Genomic DNA, 25,715 nt, shown 5'->3' on the forward strand with positions numbered 1-25,715 from the left:
ATCAATCCCTCTATCAACTCCTCATGATCAATCCCTCATTAACAATCCCTCATTATCAATCTCTCTATCAACGCCTCATGATCAATCCCTCATTATCATCCCCTCATTATCAATCCCTCATTAGCAATCCCTCATTATCAATCTCTCTATCAACTCCTCATGATCAATTCCTCATGATCAATTCCTCATTATCATCCCCTCATTATCAATCCGTCATTAACAATCCCTCATTATCAATCCCTCTATCAACTCCTCATGATCAATCCCTCATTAACAATCCCTCATTATCAATCTCTCTATCAACTCCTCATGATCAATCCCTCATTATCATCCCCTCATTATCAATCCCTCATTAACAGTTCCTCATTATCAAGTCCTCATTATTAATAACTTATTTAATTACATTTAAGTTCTCCGGAAGTTCTTTTATAAAATGTCGTTTTCATTTCGTGGTGAATTAAATAAATGTTTCCCAATAATATTTTAATGACGTAATATCGTGATGACGTGTTTATATCGAACTTCTCGGGCCCAATTATCACACCCTTCGTGTGGTCGGTCGGGGCGAACAGTTCTGGCACAGGTCCTTCACGAACTGGCTGCCCAGGCATGTCGTTCGACTGTTCTCGAAGTTTGTTCAGGATGCCGGCGAGAACTCGCCTACTCTTCGTGAGGGACACCGTGGGATCTTCACCGTCTCCGCATGACCAGTGGGTGCTGGGAGACGGGTCCATACCACGTGTCTCCCACGGACGGAACACCCATTGATGCATCGCCTGGGTTCGTTATACCAGGGAAACGGTTTACAGGTGTCGGTGGTGATTGGAACCCAGACTAGACACTCCAGGTGTATAATCTCTAAACTATCCGCCAATCAACATTCTTCAAACAATTCTCCGTAAATGAAAATAACACATTTGTTCTGAACTCAATATTCGCGTCATTTCTGGGAAGGGGCGGAACTCACAGTGAGAGCAAGCTCCGTAAACCAATCAGATACAGGGGATGATGACGTCATTTCGCGGTACAAAAGGCATCTCCCGAAAGTTCGTTTCTCGTTCCAAGGGAGGAAGTTCGTACATAGAGTGCGGCGTTTGATCGGAGTTATACACCGGAACCTGGGACTCGGTATGTTATTGTTCTTATTATAATTCTACGTGTGTGAACCCTGAACGTGTGTTCACACACGTTCACCCGGTTCACACACGTTGACCCGGTAATTCACCCCAGAGTCCTTGCAGTGTTCATATGTTTTATTCCTCTCCCACCTCCCCCCAAGTCCTCCCGATGTCCTTGCTCTCAAATGTTGTGTTTGTGTCCTTCCCCCTCTTCCCCCTCTCTTTTGTGTCCTTCCCCCTCTCTCCCCATCTTGTCTGCCGCTCCCCTTGTTTTTTGTGTTTTGTGTGTCGGTTTGTCTTTTTGTGTGATTAATGTTAGCTCTTTCACGAGCCTCGATCTTGTATACAAAAAAAAAAAAAAAAAAAAAAAAAAAAAAAAAAAAAATAAAAAAAAATAAATTATAATTCCGTTTCCTTATTCGTTCAATTTTTGATCAACCCTTTTAATATCATCTGCTTGGTGCTGGTCTTGTCGGGTCCACATACACGTTCCGCGTACACTCGTGGTGCTGGTCTTGTCGGGTCCACATACACGTTCCGCGTACACTCGTGGTGCTGGTCTTGTCGGGTCCACATAGATGTTCCGCGTACACTCGTGGTGCTGGTCTTGTCGGGTCCACATAGACGTTCCGCGTACACTCGTGGTGCTGGTCTTGTCGGGTCCACATAGACGTTCCGCGTACACTCGTGGTGCTGGTCTTGTCGGGTCCACATACACGTTCCGCGTACACTCGTGGTGCTGGTCTTGTCGGGTCCACATAGACGTTCCACGTACACTCGTGGTGCTGGTCTTGTCGGGTACACATAGACGTTCCGCGTACACTCGCGGTGCTGGTCTTGTCGGGTACACATAGACGTTCCACATACACTCGCGGTCCAGGTTCACACACGTTCAGGGTCTCATTGGGGCCTCGCGCACGGTCCGGGTCTGTTTGTGGTAAAACAGGGGATTTCCAGGGTGGCCCCGCCCCTCGCTTTCAAACCTTTTGGTTTCACTGCGTTTAACTTCGGTTCCACCCACATAGTCACCATGTACTGTAGAACATAATATTAACCCATTCACTCCCAAATTAATGTAAAGCATATTAACCCATTCACTCCTGAATTGGTGTAGAACATATTAACCCATTCACTCCTGAATTGGTGTAAAGTATATTAACCCATTCACTCCTGAATTGGTGTAAAGCATATTAACCCATTCACTCCTGAATTGGTGTAAAGCATATTAACCCATTCACTCCTGAATTCGTGTAAAGCATTTTAACCCATTCACTCCTGAATTGGTGTAAAGCATATTAACCCATTCACTCCTGAATTGGTGTAAAGCATATTAACCCATTCACTCCTGAATTGGTGTAAAGCATATTAACCCATTCACTCCTGAATTCGTGTAAAGCATTTTAACCCATTCACTCCTGAATTGGTGTAAAGCATATTAACCCATTCACTCCTGAATTAGTATAAAGCATTTTAATGAATGAATGATTGAATGAAATCATTAAATTTAACTGAATTAAATTAAATTGAATGAAATAATGAATGAATGAAAAATGAATTTTAATGAATGGGTTACTCCCTCCTCTGGTATGATAGACCTGAGCCTCGTCTTGGTGGTGGGGTGGCTATCTTTATCAAAAACTCTCTTCCTCACTCTCCTTGCACTGCCCTCTCTCCACCTCACCCCCAGGAGTACCGCTGGCTACGGCTTCCTCTCCGCTCCCACCTTTTGTTCATGTGTTCTGTACCGTCCTCCAAACAGTGATGACTCCATTTACATTTCACTGTCTGACAACATGGACGAACTTCTATCCACTCATCCCAACTCTCTCTTCCTCATATGTGGTGACTTCAACTGTCATCATGCCAGCTGGCTGGGTGTGGGTTCATCTCTCACCAGCCATGGCACCTCAGCAAAGGACTTCTGCGACTCACTGGGATTGACACAATCTGTCAATTTCCCGACCCGGATCTCAGCCAATGGTGTATCTTCTCTTCTAGACTTGGTTATGACAAACTTCCCTGCTAATGTCTGCTGCTCTTCTTCTGCCCCAATCGGTTCTTCTGATCATGTGCTTGTTAAAGTGGACATCTCTCTGGCCATTCTCAGAGAGCCTCCTCAGCGTCGCAGAGTCTGGCATTTCACTAAGGCCAACTGGCATGGTCTTCAAGCAGCCATCAATCATCTGGACTGGTCTCCCATCTCCACTGCCTCTGACATCAATTCTTCCTGGGAATTCTCCCAAAGCAAACTGCTCTCTCGCATGCACAGATTTATCCCATCTCGTCTTCATTTGTCTTACCCCTCCTCCCGTCCATGGTACACTGAATCTTGTGGTGAGGCAGATGCCCTGAAACAACTTGCCTTTGCCTCTTGGAAGGCTAATCCAACTGAAGGCAATCTCAGTTCTTTCCACCAAGCTCGGAACAAGTGTGTGTCTACCCTCAGGAGTGCCAGGAAGCACTATCTCTCCACACTCAAAAATGAACTCTCAAACCTGTCTCCTTCCTCCAAATCCTGGTGGCGTCTGGTCAAATCAGTTTCTGGTGTTTGTTCCCCCTCCATCCCCTCCCTTACCTCAAATGGCTACACAGTTGACACCGCACGTGACAAAGCCGAATGCCTCAACTCTGTGTTTGCCTCAAAATCTTGTGTCCCAAACCCATCTCTCTCTGTTCCCACCTTACCCAGTCAAACCCAACTGCTCCTGGACTCTGTGTCCTTCTCTCCCGACAAGGTGGAGGAGTTTTTGTCAAACCTCGACTCTGATTCTGCAACTGGACCAGACGGCATCAGCCCACGGGTCCTAAAATCCTGCTCTCCCGCTCTATCTCACCCTCTCTCTGTTCTTGTCACCCTCTCTTTTGCTCAAGGTCATCTGCCAGCATCCTGGAAATCAGCAAACATTACCGCTTTCCACAAAAAGGTGCAAAAACAGATCCTTGCAACTACAGACCAATCAGCCTGCTCCTAATTATCAGCAAAGTCATGGAATCCATCATTGCTTCGGATATCAAATCCATCCTCTTCTCCAATGGCTTGATCTCCGATCATCAATTTGGATTCAAACCAGGTCATTCTACTCTGGACATGCTGCCTCTGCTGTCTCAACAATGGATGGAGGTCCTCAATGCCAAACAGGAAATCAGAGCCATCTCCCTTGACATATCACGTGCCTTCGATACGGTCTGGCACCCAGCCTGCTCTCCAAACTCTCCTCCGATGGTATCCATGGAAATCTCCATGCATGGCTTGCGGTCTTCCTCTCTGGTCGTAGTCAACGTGTGGCCCTGAATGGATTTCTCTCATCTCCCCTTCCTGTTCAGGCTGGAGTTCCCCAAGGCTGTGCTCTGGGCCCTGTGCTTTTTCTGGTCTTTACCAATGATCTCTCCGACTCTCTGGAAAATCCTCTCTATCTCTTTGCTGATGACTCCACTCTCTGCCGCTCCATTCCTCATCCCTCAGATCGGCAGTCTGCAGCCTCCTCACTCTCTGCAGACCTGGACAAAATCACAGACTGGGCAAACAATTGGAACATGTCTTTCAATCCTGACAAATCGCACACTCTTACTATGTCTCTCCGAAAAGACCGACTGGACAACCCTCCCATCTACTTTCTCAACAATCCTCTCCAAGAAGTTCTGTCGCTCAAGCTTTTGGGTCTCACGATCTGCCATGACTTTCTTGGGAAAACCACATTTCCAAGCTGGCCTCCAAAGCCAGTCGCCGACTGGGCATCCTCCATCATGCGGTCCTTCCTCGGCACACCTGAGCTCCTCACCACATACAAGGCTTTCATCCGCAGCTCAATGGAATACTGTTCTCTCCTATGGGCCGGTGCTCCTGCCTCACACCTAGTCGGCTTCACGCTGTTGAAACCAAAGCTTTCAGAATCATTGGAATCTCCCGCGATGAAGCTATCTCTGAGGGCCTTTCACTCACTCACCGCAGACAGGTAGGTGGTCTTTCTGTCTTCTACCGACTCCTCTCCGGCCTTGCTCCCCCAGCTCTCTCTGTGCTTTGTCCCACAAATATTCCTGCAGGTCGCACAAGATCTGCCAGCAACCCTCTGATGGTTAAACTGCTGAAATCTCGGCTCTCTGCTCACCTCCACTCTTTAATTCCTCTTTTCTCCCGCCTCTGGAACAAACTCCCACACTCCCTTCAATCCCACTCCTCCCTCCAGGTCTTTAAAACAGCTGTTCACCACCATCTCTTATCTTTCCCCATCCAAAACCTTGATCTTTTCTACCCCCACTAATTCACCCCAGATCCACCTTGTTTGAAATTCCAACTTCTTTCCTGGAATTCCTGGCAGTGTCCATATGTTTTATACCTCTCCCACCCCCCACCCCCCCTTCCCATGCCTCCCCCCCAAAGCCCTCTCCCTCCCACAGATCTCTCGATGTCCCTGCTCTCAGGTGTTGTGTTTGTGTTCCTCCCCCTCTCGCCCCATCTAGTCTACCGCTCCCCATGTTATATGTTTTATGTGTCGGTTTGTCTTTCTGTGTGATTAATGTTCGCTCTTTCACGAGCCTCGATCTTGTATACAAAAAAAAAAAAAAAAAAATTGGTGTCGAACGTATTAACCCATTCACTCCTGAATTGGTGCAGAACATATTAACCCATTCACTCCTGAATTGATGTAAAGCATATTAACCCATTCACTCCTGAATTAGTGTAAACCACCTTTAGAGGCCATTTTTCCCCGCAAAGCGGGGGTTGGCCTTTTAGGCTTTACACTAAGCCTGGTGTTGGGCTAGCGGCTAGGGTGCCAGCTTAGGATCCTAGGATCCTGGGTTCGAATCCCGGTCGATCGCTGAATTAACGCCAGGGGGGTTGACTCAGCCTGTCATCCTTTTGAGGTCGGTTAATTGAGTATCAGTTCACTGGTGAGCCCTGTTTGTCGTAAAAGGCGACAAAAAGGGTTGGCGGCAGGAAGGGCATCCGGCCGTAAAACATTGCTTCAAAAAGGGGACCAAAAAAACAACAACCACGGTGCCTACCTGAATTAGTGCAAAGCATTTTAACCCATTCACTCCTGAATTGGTGTAGAACATATTAACCCATTCCCTCATGAATTAGTGTAGAACATATTAACCCATTCAGTCCTGAATTGGTGTAAAACATATTAATATGTTCTCCACAAATTTGGGAGTGAATGGGTTATTATGCTTTACACTAATTCCGGAGTGAATGGGTTGATATGTTTTATGCTAATTCGGGAGTGAATGGGTTGATATGTTCCACACTAATATGGGAGTTAATGGATGAATATGCTTTACATTAATTCAGGAGTGTTAACCCATGAGTTAAATGGGTTAACCCATTCACTCCCAAATTAGTTTTTCTGTATGAGTTAGAAATGTTTCAAAAAAAAAAAAATCGTCTGTGTTGGCCTTTTCACTCTTACCTCAACCCCAGATATTCTTAGCCTAGTACTCAGCTTTAATCCCAGGTTTTCTTGGCCTGGTTTCACACCTCATTTCTTAACCCCAGGCTAACCCTTAACCCCGGGTCTCCTTTTCACCCATCATGAACAGTAATCTTGGCTGAGTCTAATATTGTGAATGTGAAACTCTTCAATCCCACTCCACCCTCCAGGTCTTTAAAACAGCTGTTCACCACCATCTCTTATCTTCCCCCATCCAAAACCTTGATCTTTTCAACCCCCGCTAATTTCACCCCAAATCCACTTTTTTGATATACCAACTTCTGTCCTGGAAGTCCTTGGTGTCCTTGCGTTTTATACCTTTCCTGCCTCCCCCCAAGCTCTCTCCCTCCCACACATCTCCCGATGTCCCTGCTCTCAAATGTTGTGTTTGTGTGCTTCCTCCCCTTCTCTCCCCATCTTGTCTACCGCTCCCCTTTTTATATACTTTGTTTGCTTGTTTGTTTGATTTGTTTGTTTGATAAATGTTAGCTCTTTCACGAGCCTCGATTCTGTATACAAAAAAAACAAAACAGTGTACCACCCTAAATGAATATTTATGAAATTATGAGAGTACCACATCATGATCGGTCAGCGCGACTGTGAACCGAGGTCAATATACATGGACGTATTGCCGTTCTGCTTGCGTGTGTACCCAGGACAAAGGAAAATAGTCGTTTCATAACTCAGAGCTTCCCCCTCCTTTCAGCTGATTTCTGGGGATAACACACAATTGTGGTGCTAACCCTGCTTCCAAGCATGGCTATCTTAGCCCCAGCAAATTGCGGTGCCATTCCTTTTTCCAGAGATGAGGTGTGAAAATACATGGAACTGTGGGTAATCGCTCGGGCTACCCACCAAATGAGTATCTTAGGTATTCGGCAAGAGTTCAATGGCAGATCAACATATCATGCAGCAGTTGAGACGTTATTCATAATCTTTCATATTACATTTACACTCCACCTTGCCCAATACTACCCAGACTCCAAAAAAGCACTGATGGACATCATGAGTTGGTATAGCATGTCGACATCAACAACGTATATGAAGATTACATTGGGTGGAAGCAACTTGGGGAAAAGGTATCGCATGTGTCGGCGTTAATCAACTTTTAGCAATAACTGAAAAAAAATTACTACAGATATCAACACAATCAGGATGAGACGCAATCGTGCAGACCGCCAAGCATGACTGGACAAACGCAGGTTGGGCATGGGGACAGCTGTAGCGTCGAGGCATGGATGGATGGCTGACTACGGACCTGGAAATGGACATCTATGGATGGTGGATGGCAGTGATAGACACCGGGCTGTATGGCTGCGACAACCTTCAAAGGGATCTTGGGACGACGAGGAGCGGCAGTGGCGATTGCGGTATAGGTTGGGACACTGGGGGTGGTGTCTAACGATCCCAGGTATACTCCAGGTCAGAATCAGACTCCAAGGGATGGGATTGGCAGATCACGCTGGTGGGAGAAGGATGAATGAGAGCCAGAACCTGGCAACATTTGTCCAGGTGAACCCCATTGGCGGATGAATGCAGCAGTGCCAGTTCGCTGAGATGGACCTCATCGTGTTCTCACTCCATCGGATCACACACAGCACGCCTTTTCTGTGAATAGACAAATGTCACCATTTTCATGGAGTATCCGAAAAAGAAGCCTCCTTATTCAAATCGAACGGCTCGTCCTAGTGAGCTCTTCCCCATTGCCACATATCATATACCCTTAGTATATGTCTGTACCTACAACATAACACAACCCCTTTACCCACAAACAGCGTCATGTCACCACATGGTCGTTATCAAATGGCATCCCAAGGTTACTCCCAATCCCCCTCCTACTGTTTAATAATGGCTGCTTGTAATGCAGCGAATCATCAAGAGGAGGAGCAATTTAGCATCTCAATCTGCTTTACCCAAATGAGATAACCTTAATAATCAAAATATGTCTCCACTTTCTTTTCAATATTCCCAACAGTAACATGTTTTTTTAATTTCTAGCCATGTATCCTGCCGTACTCTTCAACCTTTTGGGAAATACACACACCCATGCAATATGCACCCTTATTTGCGTCTGTAATGCCATTGTTGCCATATCCAGGTTGGTGTTATTTCCATAAAGTATGTTCACCAATTTTCGTCCACAAACTTTTGAGAAACACAGACGATGTCCACATTGAGACCAACATTTTGTCCCACAATAGATTATCCAGATTTTATCCATCTGGTCTATAATTGTTAGAACTAGCGTGACTCGGCGCGCTCCGCGCACCTCACCACACGTCATTTCAGTGGGGTCGGCATCTTTGACCATTTCGGTGTCTTTTGGGTTTCATGTTGTTTTGGTTCTTCAGGGCAATTTGGATCTTCAGGGTCTTTTGGATCCTCTGGGCCTTTCAGGGTATTTTGGGTCTTCGAGGTGTTTTGGGTCTTTGATGTCTTCAGGGGCTTTTGGGTCTTCTTGGTATTTAAGGGTCTTTTGGTCTTTTGGGGTCTTCCTGTCTTTTTGGGTCTTCAGGGTCTTTTGGGTCTTTGTGGTCTTTTTGGTCTTCGGGATGATTTGGGTCTTCGGGGTGTTTTGGGTCTTCGGGGTGTTTTGGGTCTTCGGGGTGTTTTGGGTCTTCGGGGTGTTTTGGGTCTTTGGGGTGTTTTGGGTCTTCGGGGTGTTTTGGGTCTTCGGGGTGTTTTGGGTCTTCGGGGTGTTTTGGGTCTTCGGGGTGTTTTGGGTCTTCGGGGTGTTTTGGGTCTTCGGGGTGTTTTGGGTCTTCGGGGTGTTTTGGGTCTTCGGGGTGTTTTGGGTCTTCGGGGTGTTTTGGGTCTTCGGGGTGTTTTGGGTCTTCGGGGTGTTTTGGGTCTTCGGGGTGTTTTGGGTCCTCGGGGTGTTTTGGGTCCTCGGGGTGTTTTGGGTCCTCGGGGTGTTTTGGGTCCTCGGGGTGTTTTGGGTCCTCGGGGTGTTTTGGGTCCTCGGGGTGTTTTGGGTCCTCGGGGTGTTTTGGGTCCTCGGGGTGTTTTGGGTCCTCGGGGTGTTTTGGGTCCTCGGGGTGTTTTGGGTCCTCGGGGTGTTTTGGGTCCTCGGGGTGTTTTTGGTCCTCGGGGTGTTTTGGGTCCTCGGGGTGTTTTGGGTCCTCGGGGTGTTTTGGGTCCTCGGGGTGTTTTGGGTCCTCGGGGTGTTTTTGGTCCTCGGGGTGTTTTTGGTCCTCGGGGTGTTTTGGGTCCTCGGGGTGTTTTGGGTCCTCGGGGTGTTTTGGGTCCTCGGGGTGTTTTGGGTCCTCGGGGTGTTTTGGGTCCTCGGGGTGTTTTGGGTCCTCGGGGTGTTTTGGGTCCTCGGGGTGTTTTGGGTCCTCGGGGTGTTTTGGGTCCTCGGGGTGTTTTGGGTCCTCGGGGTGTTTTGGGTCCTCGGGGTGTTTTGGGTCCTCGGGGTGTTTTGGGTCCTCGGGGTGTTTTGGGTCCTCGGGGTGTTTTGGGTCCTCGGGGTGTTTTGGGTCCTCGGGGTGTTTTGGGTCCTCGGGGTGTTTTGGGTCCTCGGGGTGTTTTGGGTCCTCGGGGTGTTTTGGGTCCTCGGGGTGTTTTGGGTCCTCGGGGTGTTTTGGGTCCTCGGGGTGTTTTGGGTCTTCGGGGTGTTTTGGGTCTTCGGGGTGTTTTGGGTCTTCGGGGTGTTTTGGGTCTTCGGGGTGTTTTGGGTCTTCGGGGTGTTTTGGGTCTTCGGGGTGTTTTGGGTCTTCGGGGTGTTTTGGGTCGTAATGCCTCGTTTTGGTGTCGTTTTGGTGTACAGCAGTGGCGTTTTACCTGTTCACACCTGTCGTAATACCTCCAGACACCTGTCTGCAACTTACTGGAGATGTCGGCACCTGTTGGAGCTCCATTATGTCAGGCTTTTTGTTTTCTCCTGTGACCAAGTCAGAACAGCTTCATGTGATTAAACCATATTCACACCAGAAGACGCTCGGTCGACGGGCATCGGCTTCTCCAGTGTCCCAGTTCCCCACACGCGAAACACCGGTCGTTGTCATCCTCTGTTTTCTTCGCCCTTTCTCTCCTATCTCTTCCTTGCCACTCAGGCCTTCGATTATCTTTTGAGTCATACGAAAACCTTCTGCGCTGATTTGCAGGCAATAAGTCTTGGTTCTGCAGATGCATTAACTTTTCGGTAGTTGTCGCATTATTTCTTGCCTGCATTCGCTGGTGATGCAGGGCATAAGTCTATATTTCTTGTATCGTCTTTCCTTCCCAAGCAACACACTGTTTTTCTACTTCTCCCCGCAATTTGAGCAAGAGTCCATTCATAAAGAGGAGTCTTAAAGCATTGTTTGCCTGTTCCTCCTGTATTCCTGAATGGAGGCGGAACACTTCTCGCAGTCTGCCCAAATATTCAGAGGGATCTTCTCCGGTCTTTTGTTTGCATGTAACCACCCTATTCCAATCGGTTACTGGTGGTAGGTTTTTCACCCTTCAGCCCAAATTGGGCTAAGGGGTATTGTCGTCCGGGCGTCCGGCGGTCCGTCAACTTTTGGTTTCTGTCAATTTCAAGGAGAACGGCTTGCCCGATTAAATCCGTTTTTGCAGTGTGTGTTGGGGTTGGGTAGAGGAAGGTTCATGGGCGCGCTGTGATTTTCAATATGGCCGCCGCGGCAGCCTTCTTGAAATTTGTTTCCATCAATTTCAAGCAGAACGACTTGTCCGATTAAATCCATTTTTGCAGTGTGTGTTGGGGTTGAGTAGAGGAAGGTTCCTTTCGAAAATGGGCACGCTGCGATTTTCAATATGGCCGCCACGGCAGCCATCTTGAAATTGGTTTCCACCATGCATGGGCTGAGGGGTTATGCCCGCTTTGTGGTGCTATTTATTATATGTTGTAACAAGCGAGCTATCTGTGCTTGTGCTTCATCCTTGGGCAAGTCGACCAATTCAGGTACTGGTGTCCTCCAGATGGCCTCCGACTTCAGTTTAAGTCGCAATGTGGGAGGAATTATCCACTTCAGGAGTGTTTCCATGTCTCTGACAGGTGGTAGCTGAGTTTCCACAATCAATTGTAACTCATTTGCAAATCGAAGCGGATCAGTTTTGATGGACAGCATAGTGTTCCTTATGTCCCGAAGTTCGTGAATCTGCCAGGGTCTGTACATATGCTCTTTTTGACCTACCTGAGCTCCTGGGAATTCTTTCTGAGGTAAATTAGTGACATGGGGGGAGAAAAAGGAGAAATAGCCCCAGTCATCGTGCCAAAGTTATTCTTTCTAGGAGTCACGTTTTGAGAAGCTGGCAGCATCTGTGGAGCAGGCCCAGTCCTTCTCAAATGATGGGTGTGGGTGGAAAGAGCTGGTTCTTGTTTAGCTTGGAGTTTTCCTCCCTCATCAAGATCTACTAATAGTCCCTCCTCTTTACCCACTGGAACCACTGCTGGTCTCTGCTCACATTTGATAAGCACATGTGATAAGCTCACATTTCCAATCCCATCTTGGGGGCTAGCAGCAGCTGCCCTAGCTCGGTTTCTAGTACAGTTCCGGGTGCTACCATGGATGTATCATGAATGACAGGTGATTGTTCCCGAACCCCAGGTTGATTATAAGGAGGGGCCTCTTGTGGGGTTGAGGAGTTTCTTCCTCATATCTCGTTATCTCATATATCTTTGCCTGAGGGTACAATTTGTGAGTGGGTGCGGAACATGGACCTTCTTTTCCCATTTTGAGGGGCATTAGCATGGTTCCCTTTCCCAGGTGATCCTGCACCTCTTTTACTTGCTTCTTTAAGTCTCCCATTTTTATTGCTGTTCTCTGTCCCAAGACTCAGTGTCCCAATCATGAAATGGCTTCCAGTCTATGGTCATGTTCTGTGCTCTGTCTTCTAATTCTTGTTGCAGTCTTTTTAGTCTACTTCTTTCAAATGTGCCATCTCTGGGAAATCTCTTGGTATATCCCTTTGTCCACGAGCACCATGATTCAACATCTTTAATTGAACCCAATCCATAATGTTTTACATATAATAAGCACAAGTATCTTTTTCCAGAAGACCTAGTTGGTGCTCCTTTATCTTACCAGCACAATTACCCATGGCGGACACACCTCGGTATGTAAACTTCGCACTATTCAATCCTGATTTGTCTGGTCAATATACAGCAGTCTACACCTCCAAGTACAACCCCAAACACTGACCACTGTGTTCGTTGTAAGAAGAGTTCGTTGGGTTATGTTCCACCTTATACAGTGTAGAAGTGGACACGTCGTCCTTCAAGTTGATCAAATGTGAGTCCTCAAATGCTGCTTCCACGAAGGCTCTCTTCCCTCCACGAGGTTGACAGTCATAGCTGGCTGGCTCCAGTAGCACCTTTCTTTTACCTGTGAGTGCCCCAGCAACCAATCTCCCAGGTTGGTACAGCAGGTGAATGACAACTGGCAGACAAAGACCAAGATACACAGGAACTTCAGCCATTAAAATCAAATCCAGTTCCACAAAACCTTAAGCAGTCACCGTCCTGCCAAAAAACCACACTCGATGTCCACCACATATATATATATAATGATGTAGACAACTCGGGACAACTTGACATAGACTCTGCCCAGGCTTATTCATTCATCCCAACAACTTCAACCTTTCCAGAACAACGATTTCAACCACCTCACAAATGTCTGTCCCACAACTGACAAGACATCATTAACAGTCCGACAGGTAAGGACTTCAAACTCCATTGTCTATCTTCTAAGATGTCACTATCCACAAGATCAGCACAGAGCTTCACTTGTCATCACTATTTGGCTCAACATGACTTAACCCCACCTGGAACCAATCTCCACTATTCTGATTACAAACCAACCTGGCCACCACTGACCTCATCACGTATGCAGATTACGTATGTGACAACTCAATAGAATATGAATAAAATATCATCAACACATGACATGTGACACACATCAATCATGCATGCACATACAATTATGACAATATGTGAAACAGCAGACAACATGTGTTATTTTCTCCTGAAAAGTTCCACAGCCATCTTTGACCAGGTACGAACGGTTTGTAAGTCTTCACTCACTCTGTTCGTCCATCTTGATCAAAACATATGTGGCCATCTCCAGACAGGGAACAACATAGGAATATTTGTTGTATCCCGGTGTGGAAACACCATATTAAATCGTTATATATTTTAATGATACCTCCAATCACCCCCACTCCCAGGGTTGGTTACCTGATCAGTATCTAATATAACTTTACATAATTCTGGGAATGGAAAACCACGTAAATTTGGTCCAAATATTTCCAACCAACAAATACAGATATCCTCCAACTGTTTCCGAAAGACTGCCGTCAAGATTACCTCTAGACTGGTACTCTGCCACAACATCATACACCTGTACACTAAGTTCGACTTAGATCCATCAGCTGTTCTCAAGTACCCGATCTCAGCCGCCATAAGCGACATTTGACATCAGAATATCCTTAGCCATGTTTTTATGAGGTCTAAAATTCTGGTCCCTATTCGGAATCCTATTCAATTTCCATTTACCGCAGTCAGTGTCATCCTCAAACATCCCGTCAAGAACCGCCATTGAGAACCTCCAAAGGTGTGCTGACCCTGAAATATCATTTCACCGCACTCAACTCAATTTGGTCCTTGAGTGGGATAACTCCCTAGGTTACTCCCTCTCATAGGCCTAAGTCCTCATTATCACACCTCCTGTAGGTCACATAACCTACTTGTAAGATAACAATATGGAATGTTATTTGTTAATAGGGGATGATAAGACAACTCGATCATCATGTGTAGTTATTGTCTTGCATCCAGGGCAAAGGAGCAGGAAACCTCTGTATTTACCTTCCGCCATCGGACAAAAGTACTCGCAAGCATGAGGGGCGCAGCATCGTGAAGCACTCCCAGTCTCAAGCCCCTCCCCTCTATCGCTGCAGTGGACGATGTGTCCAGCCGTGTCCGAGCTGCACAAAGCATCCTGAGTAGAATCGGACAAATTGTCAGGGAGGTTTAGCTCGATGTACTCGCCAAGCCATAGTTGTACTTTGTGGAGGGGCATGTAACAAATGGGCCCGACGGAGTACCTCATGGAGGGACACGTAACAAATGGGCCCGACGGAGTACTTCATGGAGGGACACGTAACAAATGGGCCCGACGGAGTACTTTGTGGAGGGGCATGTAACAAATGGGCCTGACGGAGTACCTCATGGAGGGACACGTAACAAATGGGCCCGACGGAGTACTTTGTGTAGGGGCATGTAACAAATGGGCCTGACGGAGTACTTCATGGAGGGACGCGTAACAAATGGGCACGACGGAGTACTTCGTGGAGGGACACGTAACAAATGGGCCCGACGGAGTACTTCGTGGAGAGGCGCGTAACAAATGGACACGACGGAGTACTTCGTGGAGAGGCACGTAACAATTGGGCCCGACGGAGTACTTCGTGGAGGGGCACGTAACAAATGGGCATGGCGGACCGCATGGTGAGTGGGAGAGAAATCAGATGAACCTTGTCGGTATATGGACCCATCATTGAGGATGATGTGGCGTTCAGCCGGGCGAACAGAAACGTCATTCAGCTCCATGAAAGGTGTTCTTGCCAGGACATCAACGTGCAGGTTTTCAACAACAATACCTTTGAAGGTAAACTGTCGGTCGTCACGGGTCATGATAAAACTGACTCCACCAAGCACTGTGAGTGTGGAGGAGCCATCAGCCTGGTGACCTGACTGAGAACTCCTTCTCATGGGTAGACCGAGACGTTTGGCAGTCGGTTGGCTCATCATGTTTCCAGTGGCTACATTATCAATCATGGCACAGATAGTGTGGTGATGGTAAAATGTGTCCAAGTAAGGTGACTGGCAAACTTGAATTCTATACGCAGGGGTGGAGGACTTGTCAGAGTCATCTGGAGAGTAGATGTTGGGGTCTGCCACTTCCTCATCATCATCAGAGGGGTCCAAGATGTTGGATATCTGCCTCGCCTTGGCCATATATTTACGATCTTCTTCAGGGAGGCAGCTACACTCGCTGAGAAAATGGCAGAAAATGTCAGTTCGCCCGCCCCGCTTGGTGACATAATGGGCAGGATCTTTGGGAGCGCTGAGAAAGTTTGTATCTTGATTTAGGAGTCGATGTTTTGGGTGGAAAGACAGGTCTCTTTTGACTTTTATAAAGACAGGTCCGCATGACTGTTGTATCTTCACCGGACCGTATTTCATCTCACAAGGACGGATGGTATGGGATGGTAACAAGGATGGGATGGCAACAAGGATGGGATGGTAACAAGTGTTACGTGTTCCTCCCCGACCTCCTGATCTCGGTATACCTCCGAACCCCAGGAGGAGCCACGGCAGCAAAATATTGTTACAGACGCGGTCTTTGGATGTTGGTTTACCGAGCGGTTTGGTATGACCACGTCTGCAACGTTTACCCGATTATACCCGAACGTTGACTAAGTCGCGCTATGCTAAATCAATTAAGGAAAAGACACACGGCTGGGAGAAATGACCTACGACACCAAGGGTACAGTTCTCGGAGGTTATAATTACAAGGTTGCGGAAGGTTTAGATTACAGGGACGAGAGAGACAGCATAGAAAGGTGGGCACTTAATTACGGTCTTATAGTAACCCCGACAGACGACAGATAAACAGGACAAAAACTGACTCACACGGGGATTGATGGCAAGGAAAGCGGGCAGTCGATGGCTCCAGGTGCACCTGGGCTCAGGGCAGGATCACGCACGGTCCAGTCCAAGAGATGCGGGGAGGTATTGCAGCGCTCGAGGGGTGGCTTCTTCTCTCTCCAAGCTCAGGGCGCATCTCCCTTCACTTCCGGAAGTCGCTCCGTGTATATCCGGCGGGGAGTGACACGCCCTCGGCTCGCTAGCTCCGCCCCAGATGGAATCGGTCCGCCGCTTCTCATTGGGTGCGGGGGGGGGGGTTACCGGGGGCTCCGCCCTTGACGGGGAGCTGACAGGCAGCCCCTTCGTGGTAACCCCGTCGGACGGAGCACATGGGCCATGGCAGCTAACCAAGCCGGAGTGAGGACGCGCACTCCCCACGCCGCCCCCCGCTGTTGTTGTAGTTGGTGTTGCTGCTTTGTTGTTGTTGTTGTTGTTGAGGAAGAGATGCGGGGAGGTATTGGAAGGTCCTAAACTTCCTAACAGGTGCCATATAATCACATTCTGGTGCAACGAAGTGTCAGAATTAATGGAAACGAGTCCTTAACTGACATAGACTAAGAATAACTAGCAAGAGGTCTAGAGTTGTCTACGTGAGATGCGGTGGACCTGGGCACGACATTTAATGGGGGAAAAAGGGGGAGATCGGCCCTACTGAGTGTCGTTTACAGACAATGGGACTAGGGAACGGGGGATTGGGGATAGTTGGGGAGTGTTGGGGAAATAGGGGAATATTTACAAGCGGATATGGAGGCCAAATTCCATATCCGCAACATTGCACCCTTCTCTACCCTCGGGGCGTCCCGACCCGATAAATTCTTACCTATTTTAGTGTGGCACTCAGATGTAGTTCCCTCTACTATTAACTCTACCCTGAGTGCGACAGTTTTACAGATGTTCACAAATGAGTAAATATGTCCCCCTGCGACGTTGCACCCTTCTCCTCACGGAAACACACCCACAGGATAACCGAATGGCGGAAAGAATTCGCAAACTAAACATACAGCCGGTAGGGAGCATTATTTACAAGACTACGCTGATATTTACACTACGATCCAGGACCTGTTTTTTTTGGAGGAACACATGCAGATGTTATGCATTGAGAGAGCACGCATGCCAGCATCGATACACCAACCCACGAGTGCTCTGTGGCCTTACGGCCTTTAATAATGTGCAGAGCACCCCTTCCAAGCACCATAAGCACCACCCCATCATGCACAGTCAGCACCATCCGGTGCACCACCATTGTTTATTAAAATAAAAACAACAACCCCTAACCCTGCAGGTGTCTCTTGCTCTTCGTGTGGTGCACTTGGCCTTCTTGCTTCCTTCAAAAAATAAAGAAAGGCGCCAACCGCGTCCATTTCTATATTGTGGCCGTCAGGGGGCCAACCATTAGTGGTTCACCTGCTTGGCATAGGTGCCACGTTGACCCCGAGGTCCATCAATGGGTGGTGCTTGGCCGCAAAAGAACTGCGGTCCATGGTGGGCGGCCACAAACATTGCGGTCCATATGGTGTATCGATCCCAGCAGCAAGCAGCGAAAGTGCAGGCCCACAACTGCGGAGCCAGCACCTCTCTCTCCTCTCTCTCTGCCCCAAAGCCAGATCCTCGGAGGTGGGAGACAAAAACAGAGCAAGTGAGTAAGGTGGTAAGGGCGCAAAAGTGCACGCAATGTAAAGTGATGCACACTGGGGGCACATGGGAACCAGGTGAGACAGGTACGTTCCTACCGTACGCCCCTCCTCCCCCACCAGGTAACCTACATGGCCCCTCCCTTACCCCTTACTGTTTCCACAAAACACAACACTACTCATAAACATCTACTTTACAAATCAACAACCGTCCCTACTGTCTTCCCCGTTCCTCCCATAAACCAAATTCGTCTTCTCTCCCTCCTAACCAATCAAATTTGCCATTTCCAACTCTCATCACAATTTGCCATCTCCAACTCAACATCAAAATTTGCCATCACCAATTCATCATCAGTCCCTCCTAGGGAGGGAGAGATGGAATCACCCCAATGTCTCATCCACGTCGTGATGCGTCTCACAAATCCAACCGCAATTCTCATTTCCTGCAACACAACAAAGAAAACACAGGTGTGGAGTCATCATCATCACCTCAGGCAAGTGGCTGCGTATGGTGCGACAGGTTCATCAATCCTAACTATTTCCTAAATGATTTTAACAACTTTACATTACCCGGGGTCTTTCTCCTGCCAAACCATTGGCCCTCTTACACTATGGGTTCTAAAAACCAATTCCCATTGACCAAACTGTGGTGCTTTTCAATTTGGGGTCTCACTCCCCCGATTCATCTCCCGGTGCCCTCGCACAATTTCTGGTTGCGACGTGTAGCTCTCCCAGCAGGTCTACCCACATGCACACCTCCACCACTGCAGTTGCCTCCGAGCTTACCTGCTCCTTACCCTACCCTAACTACCTGGGGAAGGCCCTCTGGCGCTCTCCCCACTCGGTGCCCTCTCTGGCACTGGGCTACCCGGGTCCGTCCTCCGGATCCTCGGGCCCCATCCACAACTCTACCGGCTCCCAGAGCCCACCTGCGGCCTCACCTGGCCGACATCCTCACAGTGGTGGAGTGCCCAACCAACTACACACACTAACAGGCTACACGCCCAGCCATTTCCACAACACTAATGCACCCATCCAAACATCATTCTTCCAACCGCACCACAGATGCCAATATCCAACCACAATTTACCTACACCCTCTACCTAACTCTTACACTACCCGCCCCGGGTACTCGTGAAAGGGGGGTCCACTCTTCCCCCATCCACACCTTCGCACCATGCACACCACTCCGTACCACTTACTCCATTTATTCCACACACCTGTCCTTGCACACCTGTGCTCTCACACCTGGTGCCGCCTGCACCCTTCTCTCCCCAAGCGCATTCGCGCTGACCCACACACTCACTACTCATACACTGCTCCACACACCTGTCCAGTTCTCACACACACGGCATCATCTCAGCTAACTACTCCCCTCTGAAACTTGCGCTTCCCAGTCGTCCCTTTAAACTATTGCGCTCCCTCGTCATTATAATCCACACTAATCTACCTGCGTCCCCACTACAGGTATCAGTCACTAACTAACCTTAACGTTACCTAATGTCAATCTCTAGATCCCTAACAATATAACCTAACCCACCCGGGCTAGTTTTCACTGCCATACACCCCATAATCTATTGCGCATTTGCCCCACTTTGTGAGGGATGACAGAGTTGCCATCCCACCACATGGGGCATCTCCCACTACCAATTTTGCACATCAAATTTCAACAAATTAAAAATTTGCCAATCCTACCCATCATCTGCCAATCATTACTGCCAATCCTTTGCCAATCATCAAATTTTGCTTTTCTCTAATTTTGGGTCCAAAACACTAACCTCATCACACAGTCTACTCACTAATGCCTCTCGGTGCGCCAATTCCCGTCCAAAGCCCGGCTTCGTAAAGCCGAGCAATGAATGCGGGTTGTTTGGTGCCAGCGGCTGGATACGTCCCGCATTCGGGGCAGGGACGGGGGCTTACCCGGCCCGAGATCCCACGCACCACCTCGGCGTGGAGCCATCCAATGTCCCGATCTCGACCTGCCGGCACGTCTCAACAGAAAGTGGTCGCCATGACGACCCTTCCTATCGGGCTGCCCGACGCGCACCGAGGGCCCGATTCGGCTATAAGTCGTTCTAACCTCTAGCCCGGTTACCGTCGATGCCTCCTCACCTGCATGCTTACACGCATACGCTACCCCTTTTGTGCTCACACCTCCAGCTGTTCCCATGCTCCTCGTACCTTTCCTTACACACCCAGGTACTCTCATTCCACTCACAGCCTTGGTCACACACCTGACCACCGAACACTTTGGCACACACTCGTTGGTCGCACACCTCACCAACACACCTCTTCGCGCCCCTTCCTCGGTCACCTCCTCTGTGACAATCACAGGTGTGCCCTCACTCGCACACCCAACCACGTGCCTCACTACCAATTCCAGCGTGCTTTCCCACTCACGCTCTACCATTCCAGGTGTGCTTCCTTCCATCCCAGGTGTACATTCTCGCTCACCTGTCACAACCAACTCACGCTCCTTGTCACTCTCACTACTCTCACCACTACTCTTGACAGCGCACTCACCCTTACTCTTGACGGCACACTCTTTCCTCATGCACCCGTCCGTTACACACCTTTCTCGCGCACACTCTTGCACACACTCTCCCGTCACACCCTCTGTAACACTCACCACAGGTGTGCACTCTTCCTTACTTTTGACAGCGCACTCTTTCCCCATGCACCTGTCCGTTACACACCTTTCTCGCGCATCCTCTTGCGCACACTCTCCCGTTACATCCTCTGTAACACTCACCACACCGCGCTTCCATGTACCCCCTCGCACACGCGCTACGACCGACTCACTCTTGCCAGCACCCTCACTCCTTGGCACGCACTTTTTCCTCACACACCCCAGAGTCGGACTTTCTCGCACACCTCCTTTTTCGCACACCAGACCTGTCGCACACTTCACCAACGGCCTCTCACGAACACCCGGGTCCATCTCGACCCCCAAGCTTATCAAATCACCTGGCGCATCATACGCCCGACCATATTGGTCACCACTTACACCGGGTCCTCTTCCTCTTCGCTTCTCCTCCATCACCTGCGAATCCCTCATCCGGTTAATGAGCACATCACCACGATCCGAACACAGACTTTGGACTAATTCTTTTACCTCCTCTTTTATTTCTTTCTTATCCTCTCTCCGTCGCTTCTTAATTTCGCTTACCCCTTCTTCCACTTCTTCTAATTTCTGCTTCACCTCTTTTATTTCCCGGTGCGTCTCCTTAAGTTCTCCCTCTAACTCCACCTTGACCGTTTCTATGTGCGTCCTCACCTGCCGGTCCTTCGTCTCCATTACCTCTATCACCTCGTCCAACCTCGTTGTTAGTCCCTCACGTACCATCTGACATTCCCTCTTCGTCGCTACCAAGTCATTTTTTAGGTCATTTTGTGTCGCTTTTAACCCTCCTATTACCGATGTGTTCTTCTTTGCCTGGTCCGTTAGTTCTTTTTGTCCCTCTGTCAGTTGTTCTACTTCCTGTGTCAGGTCCTCTATGCCACCTTGCAGTTTTACAGTCCCCTTTCTCACCTCCTTCTCCATGCGCTCCTCACAGTGCCTCACCTCCTCGCGCACTCCTCCGACCTCCTCACTCACACCTCTTCTGATCTCTTCTCCCATCACTTGCATCTCCTGCCCAGATGCCACCCTCATCTGTTCCATTTCCTCCCTGTGAGCATCCAGTTTAGTTTCCACCCCCATTCTGACCCCCTCTATCTGCTGCCCCATTTTTTAAACTTCCTTTTCCGCTTGGTCCCTCATGTCCCTCAATTTGCCTTCCATACTGTTTTCTAACCCCTCTGACCCCTTTTGCATCCCTTCCATTTGATTCTCTTGAGCGGCCATTCTGTTTTCTACCCCCGTTAACCCATTCTTTACCTCTTTTATCCCATAGTCTAACCCCTCACCGGTACCCCTCGCTTCGTCCCTCATTACCCCCATTTGGTTTCCCATTACCCCCAATTGCTCACTCTGAGCCCTCGCTTCGTCCCTCATTGCCCCCATAATTCTGTTTTCCATTTCTTCATTATTCTTGTCCATAAGGGCCTTCATTTGCATAAAAAAAAGGTTCAAATCCACCAGGGGCGCTGCCACGGTCGCGGGCGTGGGCGCCGTGGCCATGTGCGAGGCGCCATTTTGCTCGCCCCCAACGTCGGGCGCAACGACGCTATTTTGTGCGTCTGCTACCCCCGCTGCTTCGCTCTCATGTCCCTCATTTTGGTCCTGGATCGACCCTGCCTCACTCTCCCCTACCGGACCCCAGCCGACTTGGTTTGCCATAGCGCGACTTTCAAAATTCGGGTTTTTATTTTTTTTTAAAACAAAGTCAAATTTTGCCGTTATAATTTCGAGCGCGTGAAACGCGCTCCGGATCGATCTCACTCCCGACACCAATTGTTACAGACGCGGTCTTTGGATGTTGGTTTACCGAGCGGTTTGGTATGACCACGTCTGCAACGTTTACCCGATTATACCCGAACGTTGACTAAGTCGCGCTATGCTAAATCAATTAAGGAAAAGACACACGGCTGGGAGAAATGACCTACGACACCAAGGGTACAGTTCTCGGAGGTTATAATTACAAGGTTGCGGAAGGTTTAGATTACAGGGACGAGAGAGACAGCATAGAAAGGTGGGCACTTAATTACGGTCTTATAGTAACCCCGACAGACGACAGATAAACAGGACAAAAACTGACTCACACGGGGATTGATGGCAAGGAAAGCGGGCAGTCGATGGCTCCAGGTGCACCTGGGCTCAGGGCAGGATCACGCACGGTCCAGTCCAAGAGATGCGGGGAGGTATTGCAGCGCTCGAGGGGTGGCTTCTTCTCTCTCCAAGCTCAGGGCGCATCTCCCTTCACTTCCGGAAGTCGCTCCGTGTATATCCGGCGGGGAGTGACACGCCCTCGGCTCGCTAGCTCCGCCCCAGATGGAATCGGTCCGCCGCTTCTCATTGGGTGCGGGGGGGGGTTACCGGGGGCTCCGCCCTTGACGGGGAGCTGACAGGCAGCCCCTTCGTGGTAACCCCGTCAGACGGAGCACATGGGCCATGGCAGCTAACCAAGCCGGAGTGAGGACGCGCACTCCCCACGCCGCCCCCCGCTGTTGTTGTAGTTGGTGTTGCTGCTTTGTTGTTGTTGTTGTTGTTGAGGAAGAGATGCGGGGAGGTATTGGAAGGTCCTAAACTTCCTAACAGGTGCCATATAATCACATTCTGGTGCAACGAAGTGTCAGAATTAATGGAAACGAGTCCTTAACTGACATAGACTAAGAATAACTAGCAAGAGGTCTAGAGTTGTCTACGTGAGATGCGGTGGACCTGGGCACGACATTTAATGGGGGAAAAAGGGGGAGATCGGCCCTACTGAGTGTCGTTTACAGACAATGGGACTAGGGAACGGGGGATTGGGGATAGTTGGGGAGTGTTGGGGAAATAGGGGAATATTTACAAGCGGATATGGAGGCCAAATTCCATATCCGCAACAATATATTATTCTGTGTCGAAATCAATACAATAAGGAAACCACACCAAAAGGTATCAACAAACCAATGATATATTAAAAACACACAGGAATAACATTACCAAGTATAGCAATTCACCATACAATCACTCTTAAGATGGTACCACCTTATCTAGTCCCTTAACCCCAAACTCACGGCACTCCCCCAATGTCTCTGTACCCCTCCAAGGCGAAGTCCCAATGTCTCTGTACCCCTCCAAGGCGAAGTCGATTCGCTCCAGCGATCGTTGGATCAATGTCCGATCAAAGTCAATTGAGGCGTGGACGATCGAAGCTACCCAGAGGTCACGTGGTTCAATACCCAGCAAAAATAGTGGTGGAATGGAAAACCTCCCAAAGACGCGCTCTGACGTACATGTTTGCGGTTCAATCAGCGAGCCTCTGTATAATCCTCAAAAGCCACTTTCGTGCACATCCGTCCCCGGCAACCCACCGGGGAATAATGCCAGCCGACGCGACAAAAACCTTTTTTCACTGAAGGCAGCGCGCGTGACAAAATGGCGAACGGCTCTCACGCGAGCCGGGGCTTCGAGGCAAGGATACTCCAGAACCTCAATGCAGATACCCGACGACGCAGGCTCCACAGTACTCCGGCGATATCACCTATCAAACAAACTTCCTTTCCAGGACTCAAAGTTCACTCGCACTGTACGCTCGCCCGCTCGGTACGGAGCTTCAACCAAGATCGTCTTTTCACTTCTCTTCACGCCTCTTCCTCCTCTTCCCCCTTTTTCTCCCCGGTTCGTTTTCCTGTTTCATTTTAAGTTAACCTTTTTTAACTTTAGATAGCTGTTCCTGCATACTAAACCTTTTGAGAATAATAATAATACATGATATCTGAAACATGTCAAGTGGGTGAAAACCACAACAGCGGAAGTGACGAATCCATAACACAAGGTATGGGATGGTAACAAGGATGGGATGGTAACAAAGATGGGATGGTAACAAGGATGGTATGGTAACAAGGTATGGGATGGCAACAAGGATGGGATGGTAACAAAGATGGGATGGTAACAAGGTATGGGATGGTAACAAGGATGGTCGGGCCAGCGAGATTTCCGGTTTAATGGAAGCCAATGTACGAGAACGTAGTTCAGAACATGACGTTGTTTGACTATTTTCGGCAGCGTCGGGTGGATTAGTTGAAGCCAGCTGAGGATGACGACATTTTCGGGGGATGGAGTTAGCTCCTCGTCATTCGCAGTAACTTCACCATGGTGCGAGATAACTCCGTCATGGCGGAACAGATTGTCGTCGATAAAAGCTGCCAAGCGCTGGTACAGGTCTTCTGGGTCTTGACGGATATCAGACAAATCTAGGAAATGTGCGACGGTCGACTGAAAACAGAAATGCAGGAATTGTTGCTGTTTCTGTTTTCATAGTTGTTGAGGTCAATTAACTCCCTGGTAAAACAGATTTGGTGTGAGTTCAGTTTTGACCACAGCACAGTGACTTCTGAGGAACCTTTCCTCCCCCTCCATCCGCCTCCCATTCCTCCTCTTCCCCTCCCTCCCCTGCCCTCTCCTCACTCCCCTCCTCCTTCACCCTCTCCTACTCCCTCTCCTCACTCCATTCCCTGCCTTCTCTTCCCCTCCTTCCCCGCCCCTCTTCTCACTCCCATCCCCCTTCACCCCACTCCTACTCCCTCCCCTCACTCCTTCCCCTCCCTCCTCTTCCACTCCCCTCCCGTCCCCTCACTCCCTTGCCCTTTCCTCACTCCCACCCCCCCCCCCCATTCACCCCAAATCCCCATTCCTCCCTTCCCCTCTCTCCTTCCCCTTCCTCCCCTTCCCTCTCCTCACTCCCCTGCCCTCTCTTCACTCCAGGCCTCCTTCACCTACTCTCCCTTTCCCTCTCTTCACTCTCCTCCCCTCGCCTCACTCTCCTCCCCTCTCCTCACTCCCCTCCCCCTTTACCTCTTCTCCCCTTCCCTCCCTCCCCTCCCCTCTTCTATCTCCGCTCCCCTTTCATCTCCTCTCCCCTTCCCTTCCCCTCCGACTCCCTCCCACCTCTCCATGTTCCCGGCATGAAGCAACTCTGCGTTGCCCGGCAACGCCGGCACCTTTGCTAGTTAAGAATAAATAAACAATTCAGTCTGGTTCACCCTGCAATTTCAGATTTCCACGTAAGTGCATCATCGGAGCAGAGATACAAAGCAGAGTGCAATGTGTGAATGGGAATGTTCAGCAGATTCTCATAAAAGTTTCGTCATCACCAATTCAAGAGATTATGCTTCTGCCAGAGTGAGCTAAAGAATGTTTCCTGGACCCACATACTATAACTCTATTGTTGTTGGGTGAAAACAACTGTGACATCACTGCGAACAAAGACTGTACCACATACTATAACTCTAT

At 49.0% G+C, this 25,715-nt stretch overlaps 1 protein-coding gene and 1 long non-coding RNA gene across 5 annotated transcripts in view; one reads left to right on the forward strand and one right to left on the reverse strand.

Moving 5' to 3' along the window:
* The first annotated feature begins 987 nt into the window (after positions 1-987).
* LOC137423623 (uncharacterized) overlaps positions 988-25,715 on the forward strand; it is a 364,689-nt gene continuing 339,961 nt past the window's right edge. For all 4 annotated transcript variants that reach the window (XM_078773964.1, XM_078773961.1, XM_078773962.1 and 1 more), the window contains exon 1: positions 988-1,128. The gene's annotated coding sequence lies outside the window, so the exon portion shown is untranslated. The remainder of the gene's footprint in view (positions 1,129-25,715) is intronic.
* On the reverse strand, positions 7,089-13,367 carry LOC137423626 (uncharacterized). Its single transcript, XR_013622814.1, has 2 exons — positions 12,740-13,367; positions 7,089-8,158 (listed from the first exon to the last, which is right to left on the reverse strand). It is a non-coding gene; the product is annotated as an uncharacterized LOC137423626 (long non-coding RNA).

The sequence above is a fragment of the Myxine glutinosa genome, chromosome 3 (genome assembly GCF_964187855.1).
Source record: "Myxine glutinosa chromosome 3, kmMyxGlut1.1, whole genome shotgun sequence".
Classification (NCBI taxonomy): domain Eukaryota; kingdom Metazoa; phylum Chordata; class Myxini; order Myxiniformes; family Myxinidae; genus Myxine; species Myxine glutinosa.